Source organism: Vigna unguiculata, chromosome 8 (assembly GCF_037176805.1).
Source record: "Vigna unguiculata cultivar grain cowpea cultivar isolate G323 ecotype 2 chromosome 8, ASM3717680v1, whole genome shotgun sequence".
NCBI classification, from domain to species: domain Eukaryota; kingdom Viridiplantae; phylum Streptophyta; class Magnoliopsida; order Fabales; family Fabaceae; genus Vigna; species Vigna unguiculata.
The window spans coordinates 14,854,789-14,872,447 of NC_140799.1; positions in this window are offsets into that span (position 1 = coordinate 14,854,789).

Here is a 17,659-nt window from a genome sequence, read left to right on the forward strand (position 1 = left end):
TTTCCCTTCCTTCTGCAGTTTATTTTTCTTCTTTTTCTATTCTTTCTTTTTCTATTTTCTCCTTCAACGTATGTTGATCCTTCTTGGCTTGTCTTGGTGTCATAAATTTCAACCTCATTTCATGTCCCTCATGCCTCAAATAAATGGAACATTCATCAAGATAGAGCATTTTAAAATGAAGACATGCCCATCTCAAAAGAAGATGACAAGAGTTCATGGGAGCAATATCACATAATACTTCTTTCACACATTGTCCTGTACTGAATTTGATCCTTGCTTGATTCGGATGAAAGCTTGTTGGTAACATGAGTTTCTCCACCAATCTTTGGCTTACAACATTGTTGTCGCTTTCGTAAACGAATGCAACTAAACATGGGTGGCTTTCGATTAAACACCTTGTTCTCTACTACCTTTTCCATAATCTTTTTCTTTACTTCCTTTTCTTTTTCTTCCACTTCCCTTCCTTCTGCAGTTTATTTTTCTTCTTTTTCTATTTTCTCGTTCAACGTATGTTGATCCTTCTTGGCTTGTCTTGGTGTCATAAATTTCAACTTCATTTCATGTCCCTCATGCCTCAAATAAATGGAACATTCATCAAGATAGAGCATTTTAAAATGAAGACATGCCCATCTCAAAAGAAGATGACAAGAGTTCGTGGGAGCAATATCACATAATACTTCTTTCACACATTGTCCTGTACTGAATTTGATCCTTGCTTGATTCGAATGAAAGCTTGTTGGTAACTTGAGTTTCTCCACCAATCTTTGGCTTACAACATTGTTGTTGCTTTCTTAAACGAATGCAACTAAACTTGGGTGGCTTTCGATTAAACACCTTGTTCTCTACTACCTTTTCCATAATCTTTTTCTTTACTTCCTTTTCTTCTTCTTCAATTTCCCTTCCTTCTACAGTTTATTTTTCTTCTTTTTCTATTCTTTCTTTTTCTATTTTCTCTTTCAACGTTTGTTGATCCTTCTTGGCTTGTCTTGGTGTCATAAATTTCAACTTCATTTCATGTCCCTCATGCCTCAAATAAACGGAACATTCATCAAGATTGAGCGTTTTAGAATGAAACCATGCCCATCTCAAAAGAAGATGACAAGAGTTTGTGGGAGCAATATCACATAATTTTTCTTTCACACATTGTCCTGTACTAAATTTGATCCTTGCTTGATTCGAATGAAAGCTTGTTGGTAACTTGAGTTTCTCCACCAATCTTTGGCTTACAACATTCTTGTCGCTTTTGTAAACGAATGCAACTAAACATGGGTGGCTTTCGATTAAACACCTTGTTCTCTACTACCTTTTCCATAATCTTTTTCTTTACTTCCTTTTCTTTTTCTTCAATTTCCCTTCCTTTTGCAGTTTATTTTTCTTCTTTTTCTATTTTTCTTTTTCTATTTTCTCCTTCAACGTATGTTGATCCTTCTTGGCTTGTCTTGGTGTCATAAATATCAACTTCATTTCATGTCCCTCATGCCTCAAATAAAGGGAACGTTCATCAAGATTGAGCATTGTAAATTGAACCCATGCCCATCTCAAAAGAAGATGACAAGAGTTCGTGGGACCAATATCACATAATACTTCTTTCACACATTGTCTTGTACCGAATTTGATCCTTGCTTGATTCGGATGAAAGCTTGTTGGTAACTTGAGTTTCTCCACCAATCTTTGGCTTACAACATTGTTGTCGCTTTCGTAAACGAATGCAACTAAACATGGGTGGCTTTCGATTAAACACCTTGTTCTCTACTACCTTTTCCATAATCTTTTTCTTTACTTCCTTTTCTTTTTCTTCAATTTCCCTTCCTTCTGCAGTTTATTTTTCTTCTTTTTCTATTCTTTCTTTTTCTATTTTCTCCTTCAACGTATGTTGATCCTTCTTGGCTTGTCTTGGTGTCATAAATTTCAACCTCATTTCATGTCCCTCATGCCTCAAATAAATGGAACATTCATCAAGATAGAGCATTTTAAAATGAAGACATGCCCATCTCAAAAGAAGATGACAAGAGTTCATGGGAGCAATATCACATAATACTTCTTTCACACATTGTCCTGTACTGAATTTGATCCTTGCTTGATTCGGATGAAAGCTTGTTGGTAACATGAGTTTCTCCACCAATCTTTGGCTTACAACATTGTTGTCGCTTTCGTAAACGAATGCAACTAAACATGGGTGGCTTTCGATTAAACACCTTGTTCTCTACTACCTTTTCCATAATCTTTTTCTTTACTTCCTTTTCTTTTTCTTCCACTTCCCTTCCTTCTGCAGTTTATTTTTCTTCTTTTTCTATTTTCTCGTTCAACGTATGTTGATCCTTCTTGGCTTGTCTTGGTGTCATAAATTTCAACTTCATTTCATGTCCCTCATGCCTCAAATAAATGGAACATTCATCAAGATAGAGCATTTTAAAATGAAGACATGCCCATCTCAAAAGAAGATGACAAGAGTTTGTGGGAGCAATATCACATAATACTTCTTTCACACATTGTCCTGTACTGAATTTGATCCTTGCTTGATTCGGATGAAAGCTTGTTGGTAAGATGAGTTTCTCCACCAATCTTTGGCTTACAACATCTTTGTCGCTTTCGTAAACGAATGCAACTAAACTTGGGTGGCTTTCGATTAAACACCTTGTTCTCTACTACCTTTTCTATAATCTTTTTCTTTACTTCCTTTTCTTTTTCTTCAATTTCCCTTCCTTCTGCAGTTTATTTTTCTTCTTTTTCTATTTTCTCCTTCAACGTATGTTGATCCTTCTTGGCTTGTCTTGGTGTCATAACTTTCAACTTGATTTCATGTCCCTCATGCCTCAAATAAAGGGAACGTTCATCAGGATTGAGCATTGTAAAATGAAGCCATGCCCATCTCAAAAGAAGATGACAAGGGTTCGTGGGAGCAATATCACATAAGACTTCCTTCACACATTGTCTTGTACTGAACTTGATCCTTGCTTGATTAGGATGAAAGCTTGTTGGTAACTTGAGTTTCTCCACCAATCTTTGGCTTACAACATTGTTGTCGCTTTCGTAAACGAATGCAACTAAACATGGGTGGCTTTCGATTAAACACCTTGTTCTCTACTACCTTTTCCATAATCTTTTTCTTTACTTCCTTTTCTTTTTCTTCAATTTCCCTTCCTTCTGCAGTTTATTTTTCTTCTTTTTCTATTATTTCTTTTTCTATTTTCTCCTTCAACGTATGTTGATCCTTCTTGGCTTGTCTTGGTGTCATAACTTTCAACTTGATTTCATCTCCCTCATGCCTCAAATAAAGGGAACGTTCTTCAAGATTGAGCATTGTAAAATGAAGCCATGCCCATCTCAAAAGAAGATGACAAGGGTTCGTGGGAGCAATAACACATAAGACTTCCTTCACACATTGTCTTGTACTGAATTTGATCCTTGCTTGATTCGAATGAAAGCTTGTTGGTAACTTGAGTTTCTCCACCAATCTTTGGCTTACAACATTGTTGTTGCTTTCTTAAACGAATGCAACTAAACTTGGGTGGCTTTCGATTAAACACCTTGTTCTCTACTACCTTTTCCATAATCTTTTTCTTTACTTCCTTTTCTTTTTCTTCAATTTCCCTTCCTTCTGCAGTTTATTTTTCTTCTTTTTCTATTCTTTCTTTTTCGATTTTCTCCTTCAACGTATGTTGATCCTTCTTGGCTTGTCTTGGTGTCATAAATTTCAACTTGATTTCATGTCCCTCATGCCTCAAATAAAGGGAACGTTCATCAAGATTGAGCATTGTAAAATGAAGCCATGCCCATCTCAAAAGAAGATGACAAGGGTTCGTGGGAGCAATATCACATAATACTTCTTTCACACATTGTCTTATACTGAATTTGATCCGTGCTTGATTCGGATGAAAGCTTGTTGGTAACTTGAGTTTCTCCACCAATCTTTGGCTTAAAACATTGTTGTTGCTTTCTTAAACGAATGCAACTAAACATGGGTGGCTTTCGATTAAACACCTTGTTCTCTACTACCTTTTCCATAATCTTTTTTTGCTTCCTTTTCTTTTTCTTCAATTTCCCTTCCTTCTGCAGTTTATTTTTCTTCTTTTTCTATTCTTTCTTTTTCTATTTTCTCCTTCAACGTATGTTGATCCTTCTTGGCTTGTCTTGGTGTCATAAATTTCAACTTGATTTCATGTCCCTCATGCCTCAAATAAAGGGAACGTTCATCAAGATTGAGCATTGTAAAATGAAGCCATGCCCATCTCAAAAGAAGATGACAAGGGTTCGTGGGAGCAATATCACACAATACTTCTTTCACACATTGTCTTGTACTGAATTTGATCCGTGCTTGATTCGGATGAAAGCTTGTTGGTAACTTGAGTTTCTCCACCAATCTTTGGCTTACAACATTGTTGTCGCTTTCATAAACGAATGCAACTAAACATGGGTGGCCTTCGATTAAACACCTTGTTCTCTACTACCTTGTCCATAATCTTTTTTTTTACTTCCTTCTCTTTTTCATCAATTTCCCTTCCTTCTACAATTTATATTTCTTCTTTTTCTATTCTTTCTTTTCCTATTTTCTCCTTCAACGTATGTTGATCCTTCTTGGCTTGTCTTGGTGTCATAAATTTCAACTTGATTTCATGTCCCTCATGCCTGAAATAAAGGGACGTTCATCAGGATTGAGCATTGTAAAATGAAGCCATGCCCATCTCAAAAAAGATGACAAGGGTTCGTGGGAGCAATATCACATAAGACTTGTTTCACACATTGTCTTGTACTGAACTTGATCCTTGCTTGATTCGGATGAAAGCTTGTTGGTAACTTGAGTTTCTCCACCAATCTTTGGCTTACAACATTGTTCTCGCTTTCATAAACGAATGCAACTAAACATGGGTGGCCTTCGATTAAACACCTTGTTCTCTACTACCTTTTCTATAATCTTTTTCTTTACTTGCTTTTCTTTTTCTTCAATTTCCCTTCCTTCTACAGTTTATATTTCTTCCTTTTCTATTCTTTCTTTTTCTTTACTTCCTTTTCTTTTTCTTCAATTTCCCTTCCTTCTAAAGTTTATATTTCTTCCTTTTCTATTCTTTCTTTTTCTATTTTCTCCTTCAACGTATGTTGATCCTTCTTTGCTTGTCTTGGTGTCATGAATTTCAACTTCATTTCATGTCCCTCATGCCTCAAATAAAGGGAACATTCATCAAGATTGAGCGTTTTAAAATGAAACCATGCCCATCTCAAAAGAAGATGACAAGAGTTCATGGGAACAATATCACATAATACTTCTTTCACACATTGTCCTGTACTGAATTTGATCCTTGCTTGATTCGAATGAAAGCTTGTTGGTAACTTGAGTTTCTCCACCAATCTTTGGCTTACAACATTTTTGTTGCTTTCTTAAACGAATGCAATTAAACTAGGGTGGCTTTCGATTAAACACCTTGTTCTCTACTACCTTTTCCATAATCTTTTTCTTTACTTCCTTTTCTTTTTCTTCAATTTCCCTTCCTTCTGCAGTTTATTATTCTTCTTTTTCTATTCTTTCTTTTTATATTTTCTCCTTCAACGTCTGTTAATCCTTCTTGGCTTGTCTTGGTGTCATCAATTTCAACTTGATTTCATGTCCCTCATGCCTCAAATAAAGGGAACAGTCATCAAGATTGAGCGTTTTAAAATGAAACCATGCCCATCTCAAAAGAAGATGACAAGAGTTCATGGGAACAATATCACATAATACTTCTTTCACACATTGTCCTATACTGAATATTATCCTTGCTTGATTCAAATGGAAGCTTGTTGGTAACTTCAGTTTCTCCACCAATCTTTGGCTTACAACATTGTTGTTGCTTTCTTAAACGAATGCAACTAAACTTGGGTGGCTTTCGATTAAACACCTTGTTCTCTACTACCTCTTCCATAATCTTTTTCTTTACTTCCTTTTCTTTTTCTTCAATTTCGCTTCCTTCTGCAGTTTATTTTTCTTCTTTTTCTATTCTTTCTTTTTGTATTTTCTCCTTCAACGTATGTTGATCCTTCTTGGCTTGTCTTGGTGTCATAAATTTCAACTTGATTTCATGTCCCTCATGCCTCAAATAAAGGGAACGTTCATCAAGATTGAGATTTGTAAAATGAAGCCATGCCCATCTCAAAAGAAGATGACAAGGGTTCATGGGAGCAATATCACATAATACTTCTTTCACACATTGTCTTGTACTGAATTTGATCCGTGCTTGATTCGGATGAAAGCTTATTGGTAACTTGAGTTTCTCCACCAATCTTTGGATTACAACATTGTTGTTGCTTTCTTAAACGAATGCAACTAAACTTGGGTGGCTTTCGATTAAACACCTTGTTCTCTACTACCTTTTCCATAATCTTTTTCTTTACCTCCTTTTCTTTTTCTTCAATTTCCCTTCCTTCTACAGTTTATATTTCTTCCTTTCCTATTCTTTCTTTTTCTTTACTTCCTTTTCTTTTTCTTCAATTTCCCTTCCTTCTTCCTTTTCTATTCTTTCTTTTTCTATTTTCTCCTTCAACGTATGTTGATCCTTCTTTGCTTGTCTTGGTGTCATGAATTTCAACTTCATTTCATGTCCCTCATGCCTCAAATAAAGGGAACATTCATCAAGATTGAGCGTTTTAATATGAAACCATGCCCATCTCAAAAGAAGATGACAAGAGTTCATGGGAACAATATCACATAATACTTCTTTCACACATTGTCCTGTACTGAATTTGATCCTTGCTTGATTCGAATGAAAGCTTGTTGGTAACTTCAGTTTCTCTACCAATCTTTGGCTTACAACATTGTTGTCGCTTTCTTAAACGAATGCAACAAAACTTGGGTCGCTTTCGATTAAACACCTTGTTCTCTACTACCTTTTCCATAATCTTTTTCTTTACTTCCTTTTCTTTTTCTTCAATTTCCCTTCCTTCTGCAGTTTATTTTTCTTCTTTTTCTATTCTTTCTTTTTCTATTTTCTCCTTCAACGTATGTTGATCCTTCTTGGCTTGTCTTGGTGTCATAAATTTCAACTTGATTTCATGTCCCTCATGCCTCAAATAAAGGGAACGTTCATCAAGATTGAGCATTGTAAAATGAAGCCATGCCCATCTCAAAAGAAGATGACAAGGGTTCGTGGGAGCAATATCACATAATACTTCTTTCACACATTGTCTTGTACTGAATTTGATCCGTGCTTGATTCGGATGAAAGCTTATTGGTAACTTGAGTTTCTCCACCAATCTTTGGCTTACAACATTGTTGTTGCTTTCTTAAACGAATGCAACTAAACTTCGGTGGCTTTCGATTAAACACCTTGTTCTCTACTACCTTTGCCATAATCTTTTTCTTTACTTCCTTTTCTTTTTCTTCAATTTCCCTTCCTTCTGCAGTTTATTTTTCTTCTTTTTCTATTCTTTCTTTTTCTATTTTCTCCTTCAACGTATGTTGATCCTTCTTGGCTTGTCTTGGTGTCATCAATTTCAACTTGTTTTCATGTCCCTCATGCCTCAAATAAAGGGAACGTTCATCAAGATTGAGATTTGTAAAATGAAGCCATGCCCATCTCAAAAGAAGATGACAAGGGTTCGTGGGAGCAATATCACATAATACTTCTTTCACACATTGTCTTGTACTGAATTTGATCCGTGCTTGATTCGGATGAAAGCTTATTGGTAACTTGAGTTTCTCCACCAATCTTTGGCTTACAACATTCTGGTCGCTTTCATAAACGAATGCAACTAAACATGGGTGGCCTTCGATTAAACACCTTGTTCTCTACAACCTTGTCCATAATCTTTTTGTTTACTTCCTTTTCTTTTTCTTCAATTTCCCTTCCTTCTACAGTTTATATTTCTTCCTTTTCTATTCTTTCTTTTTCTATTTTCTCCTTCAACGTATGTTGATCCTTCTTTGCTTGTCTTGGTGTCATGAATTTCAACTTCATTTCATGTCCCTCATGCCTCAAATAAAGGGAACATTCATCAAGATTGAGCGTTTTAAAATGAAACCATGCCCATCTCAAAAGAAGATGACAAGAGTTCATGGGAACAATATCACATAATACTTCTTTCACACATTGTCCTGTACTGAATTTGATCCTTGCTTGATTCGAATGAAAGCTTGTTGGTAACTTCAGTTTCTCTACCAATCTTTGGCTTACAACATTGTTGTCGCTTTCTTAAACGAATGCAACAAAACTTGGGTCGCTTTCGATTAAACACCTTGTTCTCTACTACCTTTTCCATAATCTTTTTCTTTACTTCCTTTTCTTTTTCTTCAATTTCCCTTCCTTCTGCAGTTTATTTTTCTTCTTTTTCTATTCTTTCTTTTTCTATTTTCTCCTTCAACGTATGTTGATCCTTCTTGGCTTGTCTTGGTGTCATAAATTTCAACTTGATTTCATGTCCCTCATGCCTCAAATAAAAAGAACGTTCATCAAGATTTAGCATTGTAAAATGAAGCCATGCCCATCTCAAAAGAAGATGACAAGAGTTCGTGGGAGCAATATCACATAATACTTCTTTCACACATTGTCTTGTACTGAATTTGATCCGTGCTTGATTCGGATGAAAGCTTATTGGTAACTTAAGTTTCTCCACCAATCTTTGGCTTACAACATTGTTGTTGCTTTCTTAAACGAATGCAACTAAACTTGGGTGGCTTTCGATTAAACACCTTGTTCTCTACTACCTTTTCCATAATCTTTTTCTTTACTTCCTTTTCTTTTTCTTCAATTTCCCTTCCTTCTGCAGTTTATTTTTCATCTTTTTCTATTCTTTCTTTTTCTATTTTCTCCTTCAACGTATGTTGATCCTTCTTGGCTTGTCTTGGTGTCATAAATTTCAACTTCATTTCATGTCCCTCATGCCTCAAATAAACGGAACATTCATCAAGATTGAGCGTTTTAAAATGAAACCATGCCCATCTCAAAAGAAGATGACAAGAGTTCATGGGAACAATATCACATAATACTTCTTTCACACATTGTCTTGTACTGAACATGATCCTTGCTTGTTTCGGATGAAAGCTTGTTGGTAACTTGAGTTTCTCCACCAATCTTTGGCTTACAACATTGTTCTCGCTTTCTTAAACGAATGCAACTAAACATGGGTGGCCTTCGATTAAACACCTTGTTCTCTGCTACCTTTTCCATAATCTTTTTCTTTACTTCCTTTTCTTTTTCTTCAATTTCCCTTCCTTCTACAGTTTATGTTTCTTCCTCTTCTATTCTTTCTTTTTCCTTACTTCCTTTTCTTTTTCTTCAATTTCCCTTCCTTCTACAGTTTATATTTCTTCCTTTTCTATTCTTTCTTTTTCTATTTTCTCCTTCAACGTATGTTGATCCTTCTTTGCTTGTCTTGGTGTCATGAATTTCAACTTCATTTCATGTCCCTCATGCCTCAAATAAAGGGAACATTCATCAAGATTGAGCGTTTTAAAATGAAACCATGCCCATCTCAAAAGAAGATGACAAGAGTTCATGGGAATAATATCACATAATACTTCTTTCACACATTGTCCTGTACTGAATTTGATCCTTGCTTGATTCGAATGAAAGCTTGTTGGTAACTTCAGTTTCTCTACCAATCTTTGGCTTACAACATTGTTGTCGCTTTCTTAAACGAATGCAACAAAACTTGGGTCGCTTTCGATTAAACACCTTGTTCTCTACTACCTTTTCCATAATCTTTTTCTTTACTTCCTTTTCTTTTTCTTCAATTTCCCTTCCTTCTGCAGTTTATTTTTCTTCTTTTTCTATTCTTTCTTTTTCTATTTTCTCCTTCAACGTATGTTGATCCTTCTTGGCTTGTCTTGGTGTCATAAATTTCAACTTGATTTCATGTCCCTCATACCTCAAATAAAGGGAACGTTCATCAAGATTGAGCATTGTAAAATGAAGCCATGCCCATCTCAAAAGAAGATGACAAGGGTTCGTGGGAGCAATATCACATAATACTTCTTTCACACATTGTCTTGTACTGAATTTGATCCGTGCTTGATTCGGATGAAAGCTTATTGGTAACTTAAGTTTCTCCACCAATCTTTGGCTTACAACATTGTTGTTGCTTTCTTAAACGAATGCAACTAAACTTGGGTGGCTTTCGATTAAACACCTTGTTCTCTACTACCTTTTCCATAATCTTTTTCTTTACTTCCTTTTCTTTTTCTTCAATTTCCCTTCCTTCTGCAGTTTATTTTTCATCTTTTTCTATTCTTTCTTTTTCTATTTTCTCCTTCAACGTATGTTGATCCTTCTTGGTTGTCTTGGTGTCATAAATTTCAACTTCATTTCATGTCCCTCATGCCTCAAATAAAGGGAACGTTCATCAAGATTGAGCATTGTAAAATGAACCCATGCCCATCTCAAAAGAAGATGACAAGGGTTCGTGGGAGCAATATCACATAATACTTCTTTCACACATTGTCCTGTACTGAATTTGATCCTTGCTTGATTCAGATGAAAGCTTGTTGGTAACTTGAGTTTCTCCACCAATCTTTGGCTTACAACATTGTTGTCGCTTTCATAAACGAATGCAACTAATCATGGGTGGCCTTCGATTAAACACCTTGTTATCCACTACCTTTTCCATAATATTTTTCTTTACTTCCTTTTCTTTTTCTTCAATTTCTCCTCCTTCTGCAGTTTATCTTTCTTCTTTTTCTATTCTTTCTTTTTCTATTTTCTCCTTCAACGTATGTTGATCCTTCTTGGCTTGTCTTGGTGTCATAAATTTCAACTTCATTTCATGTCTCTCATGCCTCAAATAAAGGGAACGTTCATCAAGATTAGGCATTGTAAAATGAACCCATGCCCATCTCAAAAGAAGATGACAAGAGTTCGTGGGAGCAATATCACATAATACTTCTTTCAAACATTGTCCTGTACTGAATTTGATACTTGCTTGATTCGAATGAAAGCTTGTTGGTAACTTGAGTTTCTCCACCAATCTTTGGCTTACAATATTGTTGTTGCTTTCCTAAACGAATGCAACTAAACTTGGGTGGCTTTCGATTAAACACCTTGTTCTCTACTACCTTTTCCATAATCTTTTTCTTTACTTCCTTTTCCTTTTCTTCAATTTCCCTTCCTTCTGCAGTTTATTTTTCTTCTTTTTCTATTCCTTCTTTTTCCTATTTTCTCTTTCAACGTATGTTGATCCTTCTTGGCTTGTCTTGGTGTCATAAATTTCAACTTGCTTTCATGTCTCTCATGCCTCAAATAAAGGGAACATTCATCAAGATTGAGCGTTTTAAAATGAAACCATGCCCATCTCAAAAGAAGATGACAAGAGTTCATGGGAACAATATCACATAATACTTCTTTCACACATTGTCTTGTACTGAACATGATCCTTGCTTGATTCGGATGAAAGCTTGTTGGTAACTTGAGTTTCTCCACCAATCTTTGGCTTACAACATTGTTCTCGCTTTCTTAAACGAATGCAACTAAACATGGGTGGCCTTCGATTAAACACCTTGTTATCTGTTACCTTTTCCATAATCTTTTTCTTTACTTCCTTTTCTTTTTCTTCAATTTCCCTTCCTTCTACAGTTTATGTTTCTTCCTCTTCTATTCTTTCTTTTTCTTTACTTCCTTTTCTTTTTCTTCAATTTCCCTTCCTTCTACAGTTTATATTTCTTCCTTTTCTATTCTTTCTTTTTCTATTTCTCCTTCAACGTATGTTGATCCTTCTTTGCTTGTCTTGGTGTCATGAATTTCAACTTCATTTCATGTCCCTCATGCCTCAAATAAAGGGAACATTCATCAAGATTGAGCATTTTAAAATGAAACCATGCCCATCTCAAAAGAAGATGACAAGAGTTCATGGGAACAATATCACATAATACTTCTTTCACACATTGTCCTGTACTGAATTTGATCCTTGCTTGATTCGAATGAAAGCTTGTTGGTAACTTCAGTTTCTCTACCAATCTTTGGCTTACAACATTGTTGTCGCTTTCTTAAACGAATGCAACAAAACTTGGGTCGCTTTCGATTAAACACCTTGTTCTCTACTACCTTTTCCATAATCTTTTTCTTTACTTCCTTTTCTTTTTCTTCAATTTCCCTTCCTTCTGCAGTTTATTTTTCTTCTTTTTCTATTCTTTCTTTTTCTATTTTCTCCTTCAACGTATGTTGATCCTTCTTGGCTTGTCTTGGTGTCATAAATTTCAACTTGATTTCATGTCCCTCATGCCTCAAATAAAGGGAACGTTCATCAAGATTGAGCATTGTAAAATGAAGCCATGCCCATCTCAAAAGAAGATGACAAGGGTTCGTGGGAGCAATATCACATACTACTTCTTTCACACATTGTCTTGTACTGAATTTGATCCGTGCTTGATTCGGATGAAAGCTTATTGGTAACTTGAGTTTCTCCACCAATCTTTGGCTTACAACATTGTTGTTGCTTTCTTAAACGAATGCAACTAAACTTGGGTGGCTTTCGATTAAACACCTTGTTCTCTACTACCTTTTCCATAATCTTTTTCTTTACTTCCTTTTCTTTTTCTTCAATTTCCCTTCCTTCTGCAGTTTATTTTTCTTCTTTTTCTATTCTTTCTTTTTCTATTTTCTCCTTCAACGTATGTTGATCCTTCTTGGCTTGTCTTGGTGTCATAAATTTCAACTTGATTTCGTGTCCCTCATGCCTCAAATAAAGGGAACGTTCATCAAGATTGAGCATTGTAAAATGAACCCATGCCCATCTCAAAAGAAGATGACAAGGGTTCGTGGGAGCAATATCACATAATACTTCTTTCACACATTGTCCTGTACTGAATTTGATCCTTGCTTGATTCGGATGAAAGCTTATTGGTAACTTGAGTTTGTCCACCAATCTTTGGCTTACAACATTGTTGTCGCTTTCATAAACGAATGCAACTAATCATGGGTGGCCTTCGATTAAACACCTTGTTATCCACTACCTTTTCCATAATATTTTTCTTTACTTCCTTTTCTTTTTCTTCAATTTCTCCTCCTTCTGCAGTTTATCTTTCTTCTTTTTCTATTCTTTCTTTTTCTATTTTCTCCTTCAACGTATGTTGATCCTTCTTGGCTTGTCTTGGTGTCATAAATTTCAACTTGATTTCATGTCCCTCATGCCTCAAATAAAGGGAACGTTCATCAAGATTGAGCATTGTAAAATGAAGCCATGCCCATCTCAAAAGAAGATGACAAGAGTTCATGGGAACAATATCACATAATACTTCTTTCACACATTGTCCTGTACTGAATTTGATCCTTGCTTGATTCGAATGAAAGCTTGTTGGTAACTTCAGTTTCTCTACCAATCTTTGGCTTACAACATTGTTGTCGCTTTCTTAAACGAATGCAACAAAACTTGGGTCGCTTTCGATTAAACACCTTGTTCTCTACTACCTTTTCCATAATCTTTTTCTTTACTTCCTTTTCTTTTTCTTCAATTTCCCTTCCTTCTGCAGTTTATTTTTCTTCTTTTTCTATTCTTTCTTTTTCTATTTTCTCCTTCAACGTATGTTGATCCTTCTTGGCTTGTCTTGGTGTCATAAATTTCAACTTGATTTCATGTCCCTCATGCCTCAAATAAAGGGAACGTTCATCAAGATTGAGCATTGTAAAATGAACCCATGCCCATCTCAAAAGAAGATGACAAGGGTTCGTGGGAGCAATATCACATAATACTTCTTTCACACATTGTCCTGTACTGAATTTGATCCTTGCTTGATTCGGATGAAAGCTTATTGGTAACTTGAGTTTCTCCACCAATCTTTGGCTTACAACATTGTTGTCGCTTTCATAAACGAATGCAACTAATCATGGGTGGCCTTCGATTAAACACCTTGTTATCCACTACCTTTTCCATAATATTTTTCTTTACTTCCCTTTCTTTTTCTTCAATTTCTCCTCCTTCTGCAGTTTATCTTTCTTCTTTTTCTATTCTTTCTTTTTCTATTTTCTCCTTCAACGTATGTTGATCCTTCTTGGCTTGTCTTGGTGTCATAAATTTCAACTTCATTTCATGTCTCTCATGCCTCAAATAAAGGGAACGTTCATCAAGATTGAGCATTGTAAAATGAACCCATGCCCATCTCAAAAGAAGATGACAAGAGTTCGTGGGAGCAATATCACATAATACTTCTTTCAAACATTGTCCTATACTGAATTTGATACTTGCTTGATTCGAATGAAACCTTGTTGGTAACTTGAGTTTCTCCACCAATCTATGGCTTACAATATTGTTGTTGCTTTCCTAAACGAATGCAACTAAACTTGGGTGGCTTTCGATTAAACACCTTGTTCTCTACTACCTTTTCCATAATCTTTTTCTTTACTTCCTTTTCCTTTTCTTCAATTTCCCTTCCTTCTGCAGTTTATTTTTCTTCTTTTTCTATTCCTTCTTTTTCCTATTTTCTCCTTCAACGTATGTTGATCCTTCTTGGCTTGTCTGGGTGTCATGAATTTCAATTTCATTTCATGTCCCTCATGCCTCAAATAAGGAGAACGTTCATCAAGATTGACCATTGTAAAATGAACCCATGCCCATCTCAAAAGAAGATGACAAGAGTTCGTGGGAGCAATATCACATAATACTTCTTTCACACATTGTCCTGTACTGAATTTGATCCTTGCTTGATTCGGATGAAAGCTTGTTGGTAACTTGAGTTTCTCCACCAATCTTTGGCTTACAACATTGTTGTCGCTTTCTTAAACGAATGCAACTAAACATGGGTGGCTTTCGATTAAACACCTTGTTCTCTACTACCTTTTCCATAATCTTTTTCTTTACTTCCTTTTCTTTTTCTTCAATTTCCCTTCCTTCTGCAGTTTATTTTTCTTCTCTTTCTATTCTTTCTTTTTCTATTTTCTCCTTCAACGTATGTTGATCCTTCTTGGCTTCTCTTGGAGTCATAAATTTCAACTTCATTTCATGTCCCTCATGCCTCAAATAAAGGGAACGTTCATCAAGATTGAGCATTGTAAAATGAACCCATGCCCATCTCAAAAGAAGATGACAAGAGTTCGTGGGAGCAATATCACATAATACTTCTTTCAAACATTGTCCTAAACTGAATTTGATACTTGCGTGATTCGAATGAAAGCTTGTTGGTAACTTGAGTTTCTCCACCAATCTTTGGCTTACAATATTGTTGTTGCTTTCCAAAACGAATGCAACTAAACTTGGGTGGCTTTCGATTAAACACCTTGTTCTCTACTACCTTTTCCATAATCTTTTTCTTTACTTCCTTTTCCTTTTCTTCAATTTCCCTTCCTTCTGCAGTTTATTTTTCTTCTTTTTCTATTCCTTCTTTTTCCTATTTTCTCCTTCAACGTATGTTGATCCTTCTTGGCTTGTCTTGGTGTCATAAATTTCAACTTGCTTTCATGTCTCTCATGCCTCAAATAAAGGGAACATTCATCAAGATTGAGCGTTTTAAAATGAAACCATGCCCATCTCAAAAGAAGATGACAAGAGTTCATGGGAACAATATCACATAATACTTCTTTCACACATTGTCTTGTACTGAACATGATCCTTGCTTGATTCGGATGAAAGCTTGTTGGTAACCTGAGTTTCTCCACCAATCTTTGGCTTACAACATTGTTCTCGCTTTCTTAAACGAATGCAACTAAACATGGGTGGCCTTCGATTAAACACCTTGTTCTCTGCTACCTTTTCCATAATCTTTTTCTTTACTTCCTTTTCTTTTTCTTCAATTTCCCTTCCTTCTACAGTTTATGTTTCTTCCTCTTCTATTCTTTCTTTTTCTTTACTTCCTTTTCTTTTTCTTCAATTTCCCTTCCTTCTACAGTTTATATTTCTTCCTTTTCTATTCTTTCTTTTTCTATTTTCTCCTTCAACGTATGTTGATCCTTCTTTGCTTGTCTTGGTGTCATGAATTTCAACTTCATTTCATGTCCCTCATGCCTCAAATAAAGGGAACATTCATCAAGATTGAGCGTTTTAAAATGAAACCATGCCCATCTCAAAAGAAGATGACAAGAGTTCATGGGAACAATATCACATAATACTTCTTTCACACATTGTCCTGTACTGAATTTGATCCTTGCTTGATTTGAATGAAAGCTTGTTGGTAACTTCAGTTTCTCTACCAATCTTTGGCTTACAACATTGTTGTCGCTTTCTTAAACGAATGCAACAAAACTTGGGTCGCTTTCGATTAAACACCTTGTTCTCTACTACCTTTTCCATAATCTTTTTCTTTACTTCCTTTTCTTTTTCTTCAATTTCCCATCCTTCTGCAGTTTATTTTTCTTCTTTTTCTATTCTTTCTTTTTCTATTTTCTCCTTCAACGTATGTTGATCCTTCTTGGCTTGTCTTGGTGTCATAAATTTCAACTTGATTTCATGTCCCTCATGCCTCAAATAAAGGGAACGTTCATCAAGATTGAGCATTGTAAAATGAAGCCATGCCCATCTCAAAAGAAGATGACAAGGGTTCGTGGGAGCAATATCACATAATACTTCATTCACACATTGTCTTGTACTGAATTTGATCCGTGCTTGATTCGGATGAAAGCTTATTGGTAACTTGAGTTTCTCCACCAATCTTTGGCTTACAACATTGTTGTTGCTTTCTTAAACGAATGCAACTAAACTTGGGTGGCTTCCGATTAAACACCTTGTTCTCTACTACCTTTTCCATAATCTTTTTCTTTACTTCCTTTTCTTTTTCTTCAATTTCCCTTCCTTCTGCAGTTTATTTTTCTTCTTTTTCTATTCTTTCTTTTTCTATTTTCTCCTTCAATGTATGTTGATCCTTCTTGGCTTGTCTTGGTGTCATAAATTTCAACTTCATTTCATGTCCCTCATGCCTCAAATAAAGGGAACGTTCATCAAGATTGAGCATTGTAAAATGAAGCCATGCCCATCTCAAAGGAAGATGACAAGAGTTCGTGGGAGCAATATCACATAATACTTCTTTCACGCATTGTCCTGTACTGAATTTGATCCTTGCTTGATTCGGATGAAAGCTTATTGGTAACTTGAGTTTCTCCACCAATCTTTGGCTTACAACATTGTTGTCGCTTTCATAAACGAATGCAACTAATCATGGGTGGCCTTCGATTAAACACCTTGTTATCCACTACCTTTTCCATAATATTTTTCTTTACTTCCTTTTCTTTTTCTTCAATTTCTCCTCCTTCTGCAGTTTATCTCTCTTCTTTTTCTATTCTTTCTTTTTCTATTTTCACCTTGAACGTATGTTGATCCTTCTTGGCTTGTCTTGGTGTCATAAATTTCAACTTCATTTCATGTCTTTCATGCCTCAAATAAAGGGAACGTTCATCAAGATTGAGCATTGTAAAATGAACCCATGCCCATCTCAAAAGAAGATGACAAGAGTTCGTGGGAGCAATATCACATAATACTTCTTTCAAACATTGTCCTATACTGAATTTGATCCTTGCTTGATTCGAATGAAAGCTTGTTGGTAACTTGAGTTTCTCCACCAATCTTTGGCTTACAACATTGTTGTTGCTTTCTTAAACGAATGCAACTAAACTTGGGTGGCTTTCGATTAAACACCTTGTTCTCTACTACCTTTTCCATAATCTTTTTCTTTACTTCCTTTTCTTTTTCTTCAATTTCCCTTCCTTCTGCAGTTTATTTTTCTTCTTTTTCTATTCCTTCTTTTTTCTATTTTCTCCTTCAACGTATGTTGATCCTTCTT